The following is a 14,065-nucleotide window of genomic DNA, read 5'->3' as shown; positions in this document are numbered from 1 at the left end:
GAACACAGAGGAAGATGCAGGGGACGAAGAAGCAGAAGAGCAGATGAACAGAAGATCACCAAAGAAGATACAGAAGACGAAGAGCAGAAGGCAGAAGACCACAGAACAAGATGAGGAAGAAGAGAGGCGACAGGAGAGGCTGAGGAGCACACAGAAGAAGAGAGAAAACGGGGAAAAGAAGAGTACAGAAGAAGATTGCAGTGAGAGAGCAAGGAGGAAGAGACAGAGAGGAGGAAAAGAAGCAGGAGCAGGAGAGAGGGTGAGTAGCGCGGGGCAGGGCGAGGGGCTGGGAGGTGGGGGGTACTTACTGTGAGGTGGGTCTCTGGAACTCAGGAACCTGGCGGAGCTGGAGGAGCTGCAGCGGCAGGGGGAGCGACCTACCCTTGGGTCAAGGGTCGCTACCACTGTCGCGCAGCGGCCGCCATAAGAGGGAGGGGGGGAGGGGTCAGCTGGGGGCGAATGGGAGCTGGGGGGCGGGGCGTGCAGGAGGTCGCGGCGCGAAAGCGCGAGGGGGGGACAGGTAGAGTGAGAAGAGCTGGGGGAGGGGGGTTAAGGGTGGAGGGGGGTGAGTGTTAGAGTTTTAGGAGAATAGGGAGATAGATAGGAGTAGGGTTGAGAAGATAGGGGAGGGGGGTGGTAGAGGTGGGTGAGGGTGAGAGGTAGAGTGAGAGGATAGGAAGATAGGTAACAGAGGGGTGTCGGGACGGGGGGAGAGATAGGGAAATAGATAGATGGAGAAATAGGTGGAGAGATAGAAAAATAGGTAGATAGGAGGAGGGGGTGAGTGAGGGAGTTAGATGGAGGGATAGGTAGAGGAGTGAGGGAGGCAGGTAGCGAAAGGGTAGATAGGGGTGATGGTGAGGGGGAGGCGAGTGAGGGAGGGGGGTGAGGCAGGAGCAGGAGGGCAGAGACAGGGGTGGGGAAGAGACAGAAGTCGGAGAAAACCGAAGAACAGAAGAACACAGAAGACCAGAAGAACACAGAAGAACAGAAGAGAAGAACACAGAGGAAGATACAGGAGGCGAAGAAGCAGAAGAGCAGAAGAACACAGAAGAGAAGAACACAGAAGACCAGAAGAACACAGAAGAACAGAAGAGAAGAACACAGAAGAACCGAAGAACACAGAGGAAGATCCAGGGGACGAAGAAGCAGAAGAGCAGACGAACAGAAGATCACCAAAGAAGATACAGAAGACGAAGAGCAGAAGGCAGAAGACCACAGAACAAGATGAGGAAGAAGAGAGGCGACAGGAGAGGCTGAGAAACACACAGAAGAAGAGAGAAGACGGGGAAAAGAAGAGTACAGAAGAAGATTGCAGAGGAGGAGCGAGGAGGAAGAAACAGAGAGGAGGAAAAGAAGCAGGAGCAGGAGAGAGGGTGAGTAGCGTGGGCAGGGCGAGGGGCTGAGAGGTGGGGGGTACTTACTGTGAGGTGGGTCTCTGGAACTCAGGAACCTAGAGGAGCTGGAGGAGCTGCAGCGGCAGGGGGAGCGACCTACCCTTGGGTCAAGGGTCGCTACCCCTGTCGCGCAGCGGCCGCCATAAGAGGGAGGGGGGGAGGGGTCAGCTGGGGGCGAATGGGAGCTGGGGGGTGGGGGCGTGCAGGAGGTCGCGGCGGGAAAGTGCGAGGGAGGGGGGACAGGTAGAGTGAGAAGAGCTGGGGGAGGGGGGTTAAGGGTGGAGGGGGTTGAGTGTTAGAGTTTTAGGAGAATAGGGAGATAGATAGGAGTAGGGTTGAGAAGATAGGGGAGGGGGGTGGTAGAGGTGGGTGAGGGTGAGAGGTAGAGTGAGAGGATAGGAAGATAGGTAACAGAGGGGTGTCGGGACGGGGGGAGAGATAGGGAAATAGATAGATGGAGAAATAGGTGGAGAGATAGAAAAATAGGTAGATAGGAGGAGGGGGTGAGTGAGGGAGTTAGATGGAGGGATAGGTAGAGGAGTGAGGGAGGCAGGTAGCGAAAGGGTAGATAGGGGTGATGGTGAGGGGGAGGCGAGTGAGGGAGGGGGGTGAGGCAGGAGCAGGAGGGCAGAGACAGGGGTGGGGAAGAGACAGAAGTCGGAGAAAACCGAAGAACAGAAGAACACAGAAGACCAGAAGAACACAGAAGAACAGAAGAGAAGAACACAGAGGAAGATACAGGAGGCGAAGAAGCAGAAGAGCAGAAGAACACAGAAGAGAAGAACACAGAAGACCAGAAGAACACAGAAGAACAGAAGAGAAGAACACAGAAGAACCGAAGAACACAGAGGAAGATCCAGGGGACGAAGAAGCAGAAGAGCAGACGAACAGAAGATCACCAAAGAAGATACAGAAGACGAAGAGCAGAAGGCAGAAGACCACAGAACAAGATGAGGAAGAAGAGAGGCGACAGGAGAGGCTGAGAAACACACAGAAGAAGAGAGAAGACGGGGAAAAGAAGAGTACAGAAGAAGATTGCAGAGGAGGAGCGAGGAGGAAGAAACAGAGAGGAGGAAAAGAAGCAGGAGCAGGAGAGAGGGTGAGTAGCGTGGGCAGGGCGAGGGGCTGAGAGGTGGGGGGTACTTACTGTGAGGTGGGTCTCTGGAACTCAGGAACCTAGAGGAGCTGGAGGAGCTGCAGCGGCAGGGGGAGCGACCTACCCTTGGGTCAAGGGTCGCTACCCCTGTCGCGCAGCGGCCGCCATAAGAGGGAGGGGGGGAGGGGTCAGCTGGGGGCGAATGGGAGCTGGGGGGTGGGGGCGTGCAGGAGGTCGCGGCGGGAAAGTGCGAGGGAGGGGGGACAGGTAGAGTGAGAAGAGCTGGGGGAGGGGGGTTAAGGGTGGAGGGGGGTGAGTGTTAGAGTTTTAGGAGAATAGGGAGATAGATAGGAGTAGGGTTGAGAAGATAGGGGAGGGGGGGTGGTAGAGGTGGGTGAGGGTGAGAGGTAGAGTGAGAGGATAGGAAGATAGGTAACAGAGGGGGTGTCGGGACGGGGGAGAGATAGGGAAATAGATAGATGGAGAAATAGGCGGAGAGATAGAAAAATAGGTAGATAGGGGGTGAGTGAGGGAGTTAGATGGAGGGATAGGTAGAGGAGTGAGGGAGGCAGGTAGCGAAAGTGTAGATAGGGGTGATAGTGAGGGGGAGGCGAGTGAGGGAGGGGGGTGAGGCAGGAGCAGGAGGGCAGAGACAGGGGCGGGAAGAGACAGAAGTCGGAGAAAACCGAAGAACAGAAGAACAGAAGAACACAGAAGACCAGAAGAACACAGAAGAACAGAAGAGAAGAACCCAGAGGAAGATACAGGAGGCGAAGAAGCAGAAGAGCAGAAGAACACAGAAGAACAGAAGAGAAGAACACAGAAGACCAGAAGAACACAGAAGAACAGAAGAGAAGAACACAGAAGAACCGAAGAACACAGAGGAAGATGCAAGGGACGAAGAAGCAGAAGAGCAGACGAACAGAAGATCACCAAAGAAGATACAGAAGACGAAGAGCAGAAGGCAGAAGACCACAGAACAAGATGAGGAAGAAGAGAGGCGACAGGAGAGGCTGAGGAGCACACAGAAGAAGAGAGAAGACGGGGAAAAGAAGAGTACAGAAGAAGATTGCAAAGGAGGAGCGAGGAGGAAGAGACAGAGAGGAGGAAAAGAAGCAGGAGCAGGAGAGAGGGTGAGTAGCGCGGGGCAGGGCGAGGGGCTGGGAGGTGGGGGTACTTACTGTGAGGTGGGTCTCTGGAACTCAGGAACCTGGAGGAGCTGGAGGAGCTGCAGCGGCAGGGGGAGCGACCTACCCTTGGGTCAAGGGTCGCTACCACTGTCGCGCAGCGGCCACCATAAGAGGGAGGGGGGGAGGGGTCAGCTGGGGGCGAATGGGAGCTGGGGGGCGGGGGCGTGCAGGAGGTCGCGGCGGGAAAGCGCGAGGGAGGGGGGGGACAGGTAGAGTGAGAAGAGCTGGGGGAGGGGGGTTAGGGGTGGATGGGGGTGAGTGTTAGAGTTTTAGGAGAATAGGGAGATAGATAGGAGTAGGGTTGAGAAGATAGGGGAGGGGGCTGGTAGAGGTGGGTTAGGGTGAGAGGTAGAGTGAGAGGATAGGAAGATAGGTAACAGAGGGGGTGTCGGGACGGGGGAGAGATAGGGAAATAGATAGATGGAGAAATAGGTGGAGAGATAGAAAAATAGGTAGATAGGAGGAGGGGGTGAGTGAGGGAGTTAGATGAAGGGATAGGTAGAGGAGTGAGGGAGGCAGGTAGCGAAAGGGTAGATAGGGGTGATAGTGAGGGGGAGGCGAGTGAGGGAAGGGGGTGAGGCAGGAGCAGGAGGGCAGAGACACGGGCGGGAAGAGACAGAAGTCGGAGAAAACCGAAGAACAGAAGAACACAGAAGACCAGAAGAACACAGAAGAACAGAAGAGAAGAACACAGAGGAAGATACAGGAGGCGAAGAAGCAGAAGAGCAGAAGAACACAGAAGAACAAAAGAGAAGAACACAGAAGACCAGAAGAACACAGAAGAACAGAAGAGTAGAACACAGAAGTACCGAAGAACACAGAGGAAGATGCAGGGGACGAAGAAGCAGAAGAGCAGACGAACAGAAGATCACCAAAGAAGATACAGAAGACGAAGAGCAGAAGGCAGAAGACCACAGAACAAGATGAGGAAGAAGAGAGGCGACAGGAGAGGCTGAGGAGCACACAGAAGAAGAGAGAAGACGGGGAAAAGAAGAGTACAGAAGAAGATTGCAGAGGAGGAGCGAGGAGGAAGAGACAGAGAGGAGGAAAAGAAGCAGGAGAGAGGGTGAGTAGCGCGGGGCAGGGCGAGGGGCTGGGAGATGGGGGGTACTTACTGTGAGGTGGGACTCTGGAACTCAGGAACCTGGAGGAGCTGGAGGAGCTGCAGCGGCAGGGGGAGCGACCTACCCTTGGGTCAAGGGTCGCTACCACTGTCGCGCAGCGGCCGCCATAAGAGGGAGGAGGGGGGGAGGGGTCAGCTGGGGGCGAATGGGAGCTGGGGGGTGGGGGCGTGCAGGAGGTCGCGGCGGGAAAGCGCGAGGGAGGGGGGGGACAGGTAGAGTGAGAAGAGCTGGGGGAGGGGGGTTACGGGTGGAGGGGGGTGAGTGTTAGAGTTTTAGGAGAATAGGGAGATAGATAGGAGTAGGGTTGAGAAGATAGGGGAGGGGGGGTGGTAGAGGTGGGTTAGGGTGAGAGGTAGAGTGAGAGGATAGGAAGATAGGTAACAGAGGGGGTGTCGGGACGGGGGGAAAGATAGGGAAATAGATAGATGGAGAAATAGGCGGAGAGATAGAAAAATAGGTAGATAGGAGGAGGGGGTGAGTGAGGGAGTTAGATGGAGGGATAGGTAGAGGAGTGAGGGAGGCAGGTAGCGAAAGGGTAGATTGATTACAATGGTTATTGATTATTGATTTGAGTGATCCGACTATTCTTGGATGAGGAGAGCCCAACTCGGTTAAAAGGTTCACCGACCTCCAGCGTGTCCAAGTACAAGTAATTTATAAGGACTGGACGCGCTATCAACAGCAAGATGTAGAAATATCAATAGCTGCAGAGAAAACTACAAAAATGAAGCGGCCATCACGGCCTACCAGTGGCATAGCTATGATACCTGCTCCTGTGCAGTGGCACAGAAGCCCAGTGAATTAAGGGACCCAATACACCCTAACCTAATTGCTACTCAACCCAGGATAAGAAGTCCTAAATTCCTTGTTTTCGTGTGGGCCCATAACTCAATTTCTACACCGCCGGGGTTCATCCATGTAGTGAAGAATCCTTCACGTAATCCAGCCTTTAACTCCTATGCTAAACCCTGTGCTGTGTAGTGTTGCATCACTCACGGCAAACCAAGTGGGACGCGCGGGGGAGGGGGAAACGGCAGTAATCCCCAGGGATTTAAGAACAGTTGGTGCAGTGTGACGTACGCGTCATAAATTGAATATAAAAAAAACGTGAAAAATGGGTGTGGCCAGCTAGAAGACCACGCAGCTAACTGATATGTGTCTCTCAGTTATGTGCTGCTGCTGCTACACCATCACAGTACAAACTGAGGGGAGATGGAGGGAAGGCGGAAGTCCTAGACATGCCGGATGCGGAGAGAAAATAAGGGCATAGATACCATTAATTCCAGATCAGATCAGTTGCCAACCAATGTGGGAGCAATAACATAAAGAAAGGATTCATTCTAAGCACTAGGCACATCTGTTATTCAAATTTCGAAACAATGACTGAAGCGAAAGCGTCGATTGAAATATATCGTGTGACAGAAAGGCACAACCACGCCAGATTTCATTTATCAGCATTAGGAATGTAATAGAATGCGTGACGGAACCCATTTGAGACACTTTTCCAAACCTGCACTGTAAATAGCAAGGGAAACAAATACACAGCTATACTGCCAACTTTGATGGATAAAAGTCACAATTGTATTAAATGCCCTTGATCTGTTTTATCTCCTGCAAAGCATTGTTATATTTTGCAAATGCGTAATACAATTGAAGGTGTGCGCATTGCTGGTGCCCTGGTTGTCCTGGTGACGGGAGGCGGTCCACAGGGCAGGAGCCCTTTAAATTCATTTCGCGCTCCCGCCGTCGCGGGAAGCGCATTGCTGGTGCCCTGGTTGTCCTGGTGACGGGAGGCGGTCCACAGGGCAGGAGCCCTTTAAATTCATTTCGCGCTCCTGCCGTCGCGGGAAGCGCATTGCTGGTGCCCTGGTTGTCCTGGTGACGGGAGGCGGTCCACAGGGCAGGAGCCCTTTAAATTCGGGACGCGGGCGGGCCCGTCCTTCGCCCGTCAGCGCCCGGAAGAGGCTGGGCTGGGCCCCCCTCTTTCATCTGCATTGTGGTAGCTGCAGGTTTGCCAGTGCCCGGTCAGTGCCGCCAGTCTCAGGTACCCTTGTTCTTTTCCCATACCCAGGGGATCCGTGTGGGCTGGGTCATTATTATTTAATTGTCCCCTTGCCTTCGTCCTTGGGGGATCCAGCCCTTGGATTGGACATACTGTAGCAAACAATGGGGAAGCGTAAGGCAGACGATGTTCCTGCGCCATCTTCCGGTGCCAAAAAACACAGGAAACGAGTGGGTCGGAAACCTGCTGACCCTTCTAAACCCGTTAAGAATCAATTTCAAGCCATTGACTCCCTGTTTGAGGAAGTAGAGGCAATTTTGAGGAGCCCATCTGTCATCGCTCCTTTCATTCCTGCTACTTCGACTATTATAAAGATCCCGGATCTATTTACCAAAAAACCACGGTCATCCATTTTGTTTGTAGAAGCGGACCTCCACCCCTCCCCTTTATCTGAGGCTGCAATTCCCTCACCTTCAATGAGGCTTACTTCAAGTACCAAAGTTGCAGAATGTATTCAACGTAGGGGCTCTCCGAACTTGGGTTCTCAGTCTGTAGTTTCAAGTGACATTCTCTGCTCCAATAGATTTCAACTCCTATCTACTTCTAGTGAGAGCCCAGGCCGCTCTCAGCCCTTAATTTCTGCGGAACCTGATACAGAGGAACTGGTCCGGCAGGCTCAACGCAAGATGTCACTCGAACTGGAGAATGTCTCCCAGAAGTTGGACAATTTAAAATCCTTGGTAATGGTTATTTTGGATAAAATTTCAGGACTATCCGAGACGAAGGTATTGTGTAATTGTAATTCATTTAGCATGAATGACCACCCTCCTGAGTCTATTGGAGGGCCTATTGTGTTAGCTTCATTAGATACTGGGGACAACTTAGCCTCTCACCCTAAATATTTTAAGCAAGGGCCCAAGCCTACGAATATGGCAACAAACAAAAAGGGGAGTCACCTCTTTTTATCCAATAACAACTTCATCGACTCCGGTCGTATGCCTATTTCCACCCCAACCAACTACGATTTATGTCCTCCCTGCACAAATTCTGTGTCCTTGGGAGCTGTGGTTGGGAGGGATGTATGAGTGCCCGTAAGCCCACCCAGATTCTCAAGTCAAGGTCAATCCAAATTCTTTCAGGCGACAGTCCCCAAGGGGAGAAATGATCAGAGTAGGAGGGATGCACATATCTACATGACAAGGGTCCCTAGGTTATCTGCTGGGCAGAGAGAGTCTCATGATTCTCTCATTAATAAGGTTGTCTACTGGTTTCATATTCAGAGGAAATGTTTGTCTGTTATTCGCTCTGATATATGGGAGGCACATAGACATGCTCAACCAGATTCAGACTTTGATTATATTTCAATCCTCTTTTTTGACACCTCTATGGTAGATAACCTTATGGCTTTCAACCTCCGGACCCTTCCTCTGATATCTGGTAGAAACATCGGAATTGGCCTCTGCATGTTTTCTCCGGGGGGGGAGCCACGAAGGACCGATAGACATTTCAATACTCACGAGGGAATGGCTCTGGGTCCACTAAATAGCAACCGACCAGTCTTGACCCAGACCCGCTCCCCCCGGCTATCTGATTTGGATTGACTAAACATCATCTCTCCCCCAATACTCCCCACCTCAGATGCTATGGTTTATAGAGACAAACGACCCAGGGTTCTGAACCCAACCACATCCCCGAGAGCTAGTCCTACACTTGTGCCCTCTGCGCTTAACATTGTATCTTGGAATGTAGCCGGAATAAGGAAAAAGTTGGGAGATCCTGGGTGGGTAAATTTTATCTCTAAACAAGACTTATGCCTTTTCCAGGAGACCTGGGCGGAAGAACCAATACATGTTGAGGGGTTTACAACTCACTTTGTTGCTGCCAAGCCTGCCTCAGGAGGATTTGGTAGGCCTATGGGTGGGCTCATGATCCTAGTGAACAAGAAACTACAATGTGATCACCTCGTCCTACCTTTTAACTCATTAGATCTATTGGGTGTGAGACTTATATTTCATCCTGGTTTCACAATGACCCTGGTCAACGTGTATGCGAGGTTCGTCCCCCCCAACACTCACCCAGCTAGTCGAGCACTTGGAATTCTTGCATCCTTCTAACCATCTGGTGATAGGGGGCGATATAACTTGTTCCTTTGTATTCAAGAACATTGTGGGTAATCTAACATCTGAAGAGGATGACTCCTGGGGAATTCCCAAAGTGAAGGATGATTCTCCTAGTATTGGTTCTTGTGTGGCTACGCAGATGGCCTCCCTTTGCCTACGCCATGGACTCAGGGAATGTAATGGTCGGACCAGATCTGATCTTAATCGTGCCCCCACTTTCAAGCGGGGATGTTCGTACAGCACTATTGATTATTTCTTTGTTGACATCAGGTTTTGGTCACACGCTCTGGACATGAAGGTTGAACTCCGTTATGACAGCGATCATTATCCTCTATGTCTTACTCTTTTTAACAAAGCATTTGGGAGAACTCAACATCTAGAGACCACTGATGTTCCGTTCCCTTCCCTAAACTCCAGGCAAACTTGTGTTAGTTGGCCAAAAGTTTCTTCTAACCCACTTTTGGTTAAACAAATTTATTCTTCCTTTCTACAGTTGTTCTCCGGTATTGAAAAGCAAGAGGTCGATAGTCTACCAATCATGGAGCTACATGCTGAATTGATAAAATCCCTACAGAAGGTTTTTTATAAAAAAAAACATGTGAGACACACTCCAGATGTTATTCGATCCAGGGAATGGTTCAACAATAACTGCGACCTTGCTAGGCTAAATCTTAAATTGGCCCTCCGCATGCATTCACAGGAGGAGATCAGGACCGCTAGAGGTAGTTACACTAAGGCCCTGAATCTAGCGAAGAAAAATTGGGAATTTGAGATCTGGCAGAAGCTGCTGGAGGCAGTAGAAAATAGCGACGAGAGTTCCTTTTGGAGGTTGCTGACTCACAGGCAACAAGAGGGTAATGTTATTCCTAATTTTCACATCCAGCCTGAAAGATGGGTGTCTCATTTTTCAGAGATCTATGACTCTTTTGAGCAATTACATCATGAGACCTATGAGAGTGGTAAATGTAGATCCCTAATCGAGGGTCCCCTGGAGGACATTGTTTTTACAATCGCTGAAACCACAGCAGCTATTAATTCCCTGAAACCTGCTAAGGCCCCAGGACCGGACAAGATATCGGGGGACCTGTTTAAGTCTGAACCCGTCATTTGGCCGTGGTACATTAATACTTTATCAAATGCCATCGCAGCAGGTAGCCCCATTCCGGACTCGTGGCTCGGAGCCGAAATTATCCCTATTCACAAAAAAGGAGATGTGGGTCTGCCAGCCAATTATCGCCCAATTAGCCTCATTGACAATCTTCAAAAGATTTTCTCTAAGCAAGTTCTTGACAGGTTAATGGACTGGGTCCAAGCTAACCAGGTTCTTTCCCCCCTTCAGGCTGGGTTTCGTCTAAAAATTAGCACTATGGACCAAGTCTTTAGATTCTTTTTGTTACTTTGGAAATACGCAACCCTGGCCAAACAAAATTTGTATGTTGCTTTTGTTGACCTTAAGTCCGCGTTTGATCTTGTTCCAAGGCAAAAATTGTGGGAAGTCCTAAAGAAAACTGGCGTCCCGCTGAACCTGGTGCATCTAATCCAAAGATTACACAAGAACACCTATGCTGGAGTAAGATGGGGCAGCCATGGGGAACTCACTGATCGTATTAACATCAGGCGGGGAGTATGCCAGGGCTGTATCCTGGCTCCAACCTTCTTCTCGTTGTTTATTAATGAAGTAGTGCAAGTTGTAACTGACTGTCTAAACGACGCCCCTACTTTGAATAATACAAAAGTTCCAATCCTTTTATTTGTAGATGACTCCCTCCTGATCTCTAAAACTCCTATGGGCCTCCAGGCCCTCCTGGATAGGTTTAGTGTGTTTTGTGCAGATCATGGATTGGAACTGAACTCCAGCAAAACAAAACTTATGATCTTTGGCCCTGGTAGCTCAAAGCGATGCAACATTTTGTATAATAAGGTTCCCTTGAGTAAGGTATGCTCTATCGATTACTTAGGGGTAAGAATCAGTAATGATATGAACTGGCAGGCCCAGGTAGGGAAAAGCTCAGCCCTCTTAGCACATAGGGCAGGGCAATTTTGCGTTTTCAAATGTCTAACATTGAGAAAGTTGTTTCCCCTGCTATTAAAATTTATTTAGCTAAGGCTCAGAGTGCCGCGGTCTATGGTGCTGAGGTCTGAGGTTGCTCTAAATCCAGTAAGTTATCCGTGGTGGAAAATAATTTTGCAAGATCACTCTTGGCATGTCCTCGTAGTACGCCCCTGGTCCCAGTGTTTTTGGATCTAGGGTTCCCTCGCATTTCCGATGTAATAGCCTTAAGGCCTTTAATTTTTTGGGTTCGTATTTGGACTACCCCCGAACTAGACACTTACAAGGAATCCTTGCAAGACTTACTGGACAGACCAAATGTACTCTCTATCCCCTGGTTCAAGCACATTTCAGAATGGTTCCATACTTTGGGACTCAGTCACTTTTGGAGCCAGCCCAATAAGTTAAGGAGGGCTCACAAGGACCACCTGAAATCTGCTTACTGGTCCCATGTTAGGGAAAAATATCTGCTCTGCACTTCACATGGTAGACTGACATCGCTCTTCCTCGAATACAAGTGGTTTCCCCATTTCTAACCCTTTCTGGACCTAATTACTGATCAACTAAGCAAAAGTTTGTTTGTTCGACTTAGGTATGGATGTCTCCCTCTGAAGTATTTTTCCAGTTCATGGAGCTCTAGCCCGCTATCCGACAAATGTCCGTGTTGTAATGACTCTGTGGAAACAGTAGTGCACTTTTTGTTCATTTGTCCTGCCTATGGAACTGCTCGGCGGAAATGGCTTCGTCCCGTTTGTAGAAATATGGGGTTGAGAACATGTAAAGACGCCCTTAGGCTGATGTTGAGAGATTGCTCCTCTCCTTTAATTTGTGCGGTCAGCAAGTTCCTTGCGTCCGCTTGGTATATACGTACATACTTTTTAAAATAAAATAGGACTATAAGTGATTTGTTATTAATTGTTTTCTGATTTTACCTTATCTTACTTATTTGTTTTATAAATGTACTTTTTATAAATTACCGTTGTGGAAGTTAAAAGCAGTCAATCAAAGGATCTTTTACATTTCCCTTTTATCTACATGCCGGGGCATATATGTGAAGATATACCTGACTTCTTTTTCTCTTTGTATACTCGCAGATTCCTCATTTTCCATTATTCTTATCTCTCTTTTATCACCCATTTTTTTTACTTTGGTGTTATATATTTATTATGTATAGATCTTGATTTTACTGTTGTAAATTATTGCTTTGATGGTTATTTAGACCGAATAAAGCTTGTTTTTTGATGATGATGAATTGAAGGTGTACATCTTTTTGTGTAGCTCTGGCAGTTATATTATAAAAGTGTAACAAAACAACAGTATTATTATTACTGTTAATATTATTATAGTAGTAGTAGTTATGCTGTTATTGTTCATTTGAATTGCTATTAATACTATTAGAACTTGGTGGGGCACGGCCAAAGCTGCAATGATGGCAGCGCAGCAAAGTGTGGCTCCTGTCTGCAGGCCCTATAGTCCCTATTCATCCAACAGAGATTTAATCATAAACGATCCTGAAAACTCACGTGTATTGACTCTGAAGTATTACTAAAGCTACTCAGAACCTGTACTGACCCCTATTGGAGCCCACACGGGAGCGCAGATAGGCCAACATGAGGACTTTCCACAGAACAGCCCAAGTTACAATGAGGGGGAGAGGTGGAACCCTCGCTGCTTGATGGTCCATAAGTCAACAGTGCCTGGAAGACCCAATTACAACCCATAAGCTGTAAGATCTGCTTACATTGCAAGGGTGCTTGGGGGGAGGAGGGGGGATCAAGGGCCTATTCAAGCAGCCTATGAATCCCTTGCACCAGCTGCAACTGAATATGCCAGTTTGAAACCCTACTACAACTCCACAAATAAATGGTGCAGAGACCAACCCCTTAATCAGACCCCTGCTTTTCAATTAATATATTTGCAATCGATTATCCCACATTTTGCTGAACCAGGCATGTGGTGGGATGAGCCCTAATGAACTGGGCCAACCCAGATGGTGAAGTGGAAAACCCCCTTCCAACAGCTGGTGCTCTAGCACAGAAAGGCACAACATGCTTAACATTCTATTAGTGGTGTGAAGTGCAAAACCTCCCCATACCTACCTAAGATGCACATCACATAGGGCACAGGATTTCAGACATTTTCTTGCCCAGCCTTGCGCCCCTGGTGGGATATTGACAGTGCGGCCCACCACACTCCCCCCGCATTAGGTCAGACATTCATTTTTGTTCCTGTGGTACTTGTTCCCTCCAAAATACTTCACTGGCCCTACAAAGAGATAATGACAGAAAAAGCATGATGTTTATAACTTTTAGTTTTATAACTTCTGATTGCTCTTGCCCAGTCACTTGAACCTTCCTTTCCCAACTCGGCCAGCCCTGAGAGTAATAGAACTCTCTACTCAGTATGAAATAAAGAAGATCACACTAACTGATGTTCTGACAAGTTGAAGGAAAACTAGGAGACATGTGGCCCACCCACCCTCAAATGTGGTCTGGGGTGTAACATGACTTCCAACTGTCCTGCAGACCATGGTAGGCAAGACTATCGTATGCCACCCCAGGGGGATACCTTGAAGCAAAGAGACCAAATGTTAGTTGGTCTTGAGGGGCTAACCGAAAATCAGTGTCTGTCACTAAGTGAGCTGTGGTATGGATCCCAATGCTACCCCCTTGTGTGGGACACACCTGCTGATCTTCAAATCTTTTGATCTTCGTGCTTCCACTTCAATAAAATACAGGGCATAAGACAGCGACAGCTGCTGCAAATATCAAGGGGAGGGGTAGAGGGAGGACAGGGGTGGAGTGGGGATATATATTAAAAAAAAGACTTACTGTTCGCTGCTGCCACTGTCCTCTCTTGCCACCTCACATGTCCTCCTTTCCTGTTCTGGTGTCCCAGCATTCACTGGGAGACCAGAACAGGCCCCCCAAAAATCCTGACACTGATTTCATGCTCAAGCTAGCATGAAAGCAGTGTCAGCATTGGTCTGAGCAGCTCGGACTGCCACTCTGACACAATCTTGGGACATGTGCAGTTTCTCCAGTCTGACTGTGTACACAGCCAGGCTGGAGAAACCTAAGTGTCCA

Source organism: Pleurodeles waltl, chromosome 2_2 (assembly GCF_031143425.1).
Source record: "Pleurodeles waltl isolate 20211129_DDA chromosome 2_2, aPleWal1.hap1.20221129, whole genome shotgun sequence".
NCBI classification, from domain to species: Eukaryota; Metazoa; Chordata; class Amphibia; order Caudata; family Salamandridae; genus Pleurodeles; species Pleurodeles waltl.
Note: the sequence above shows the minus strand (reverse complement) of the source record.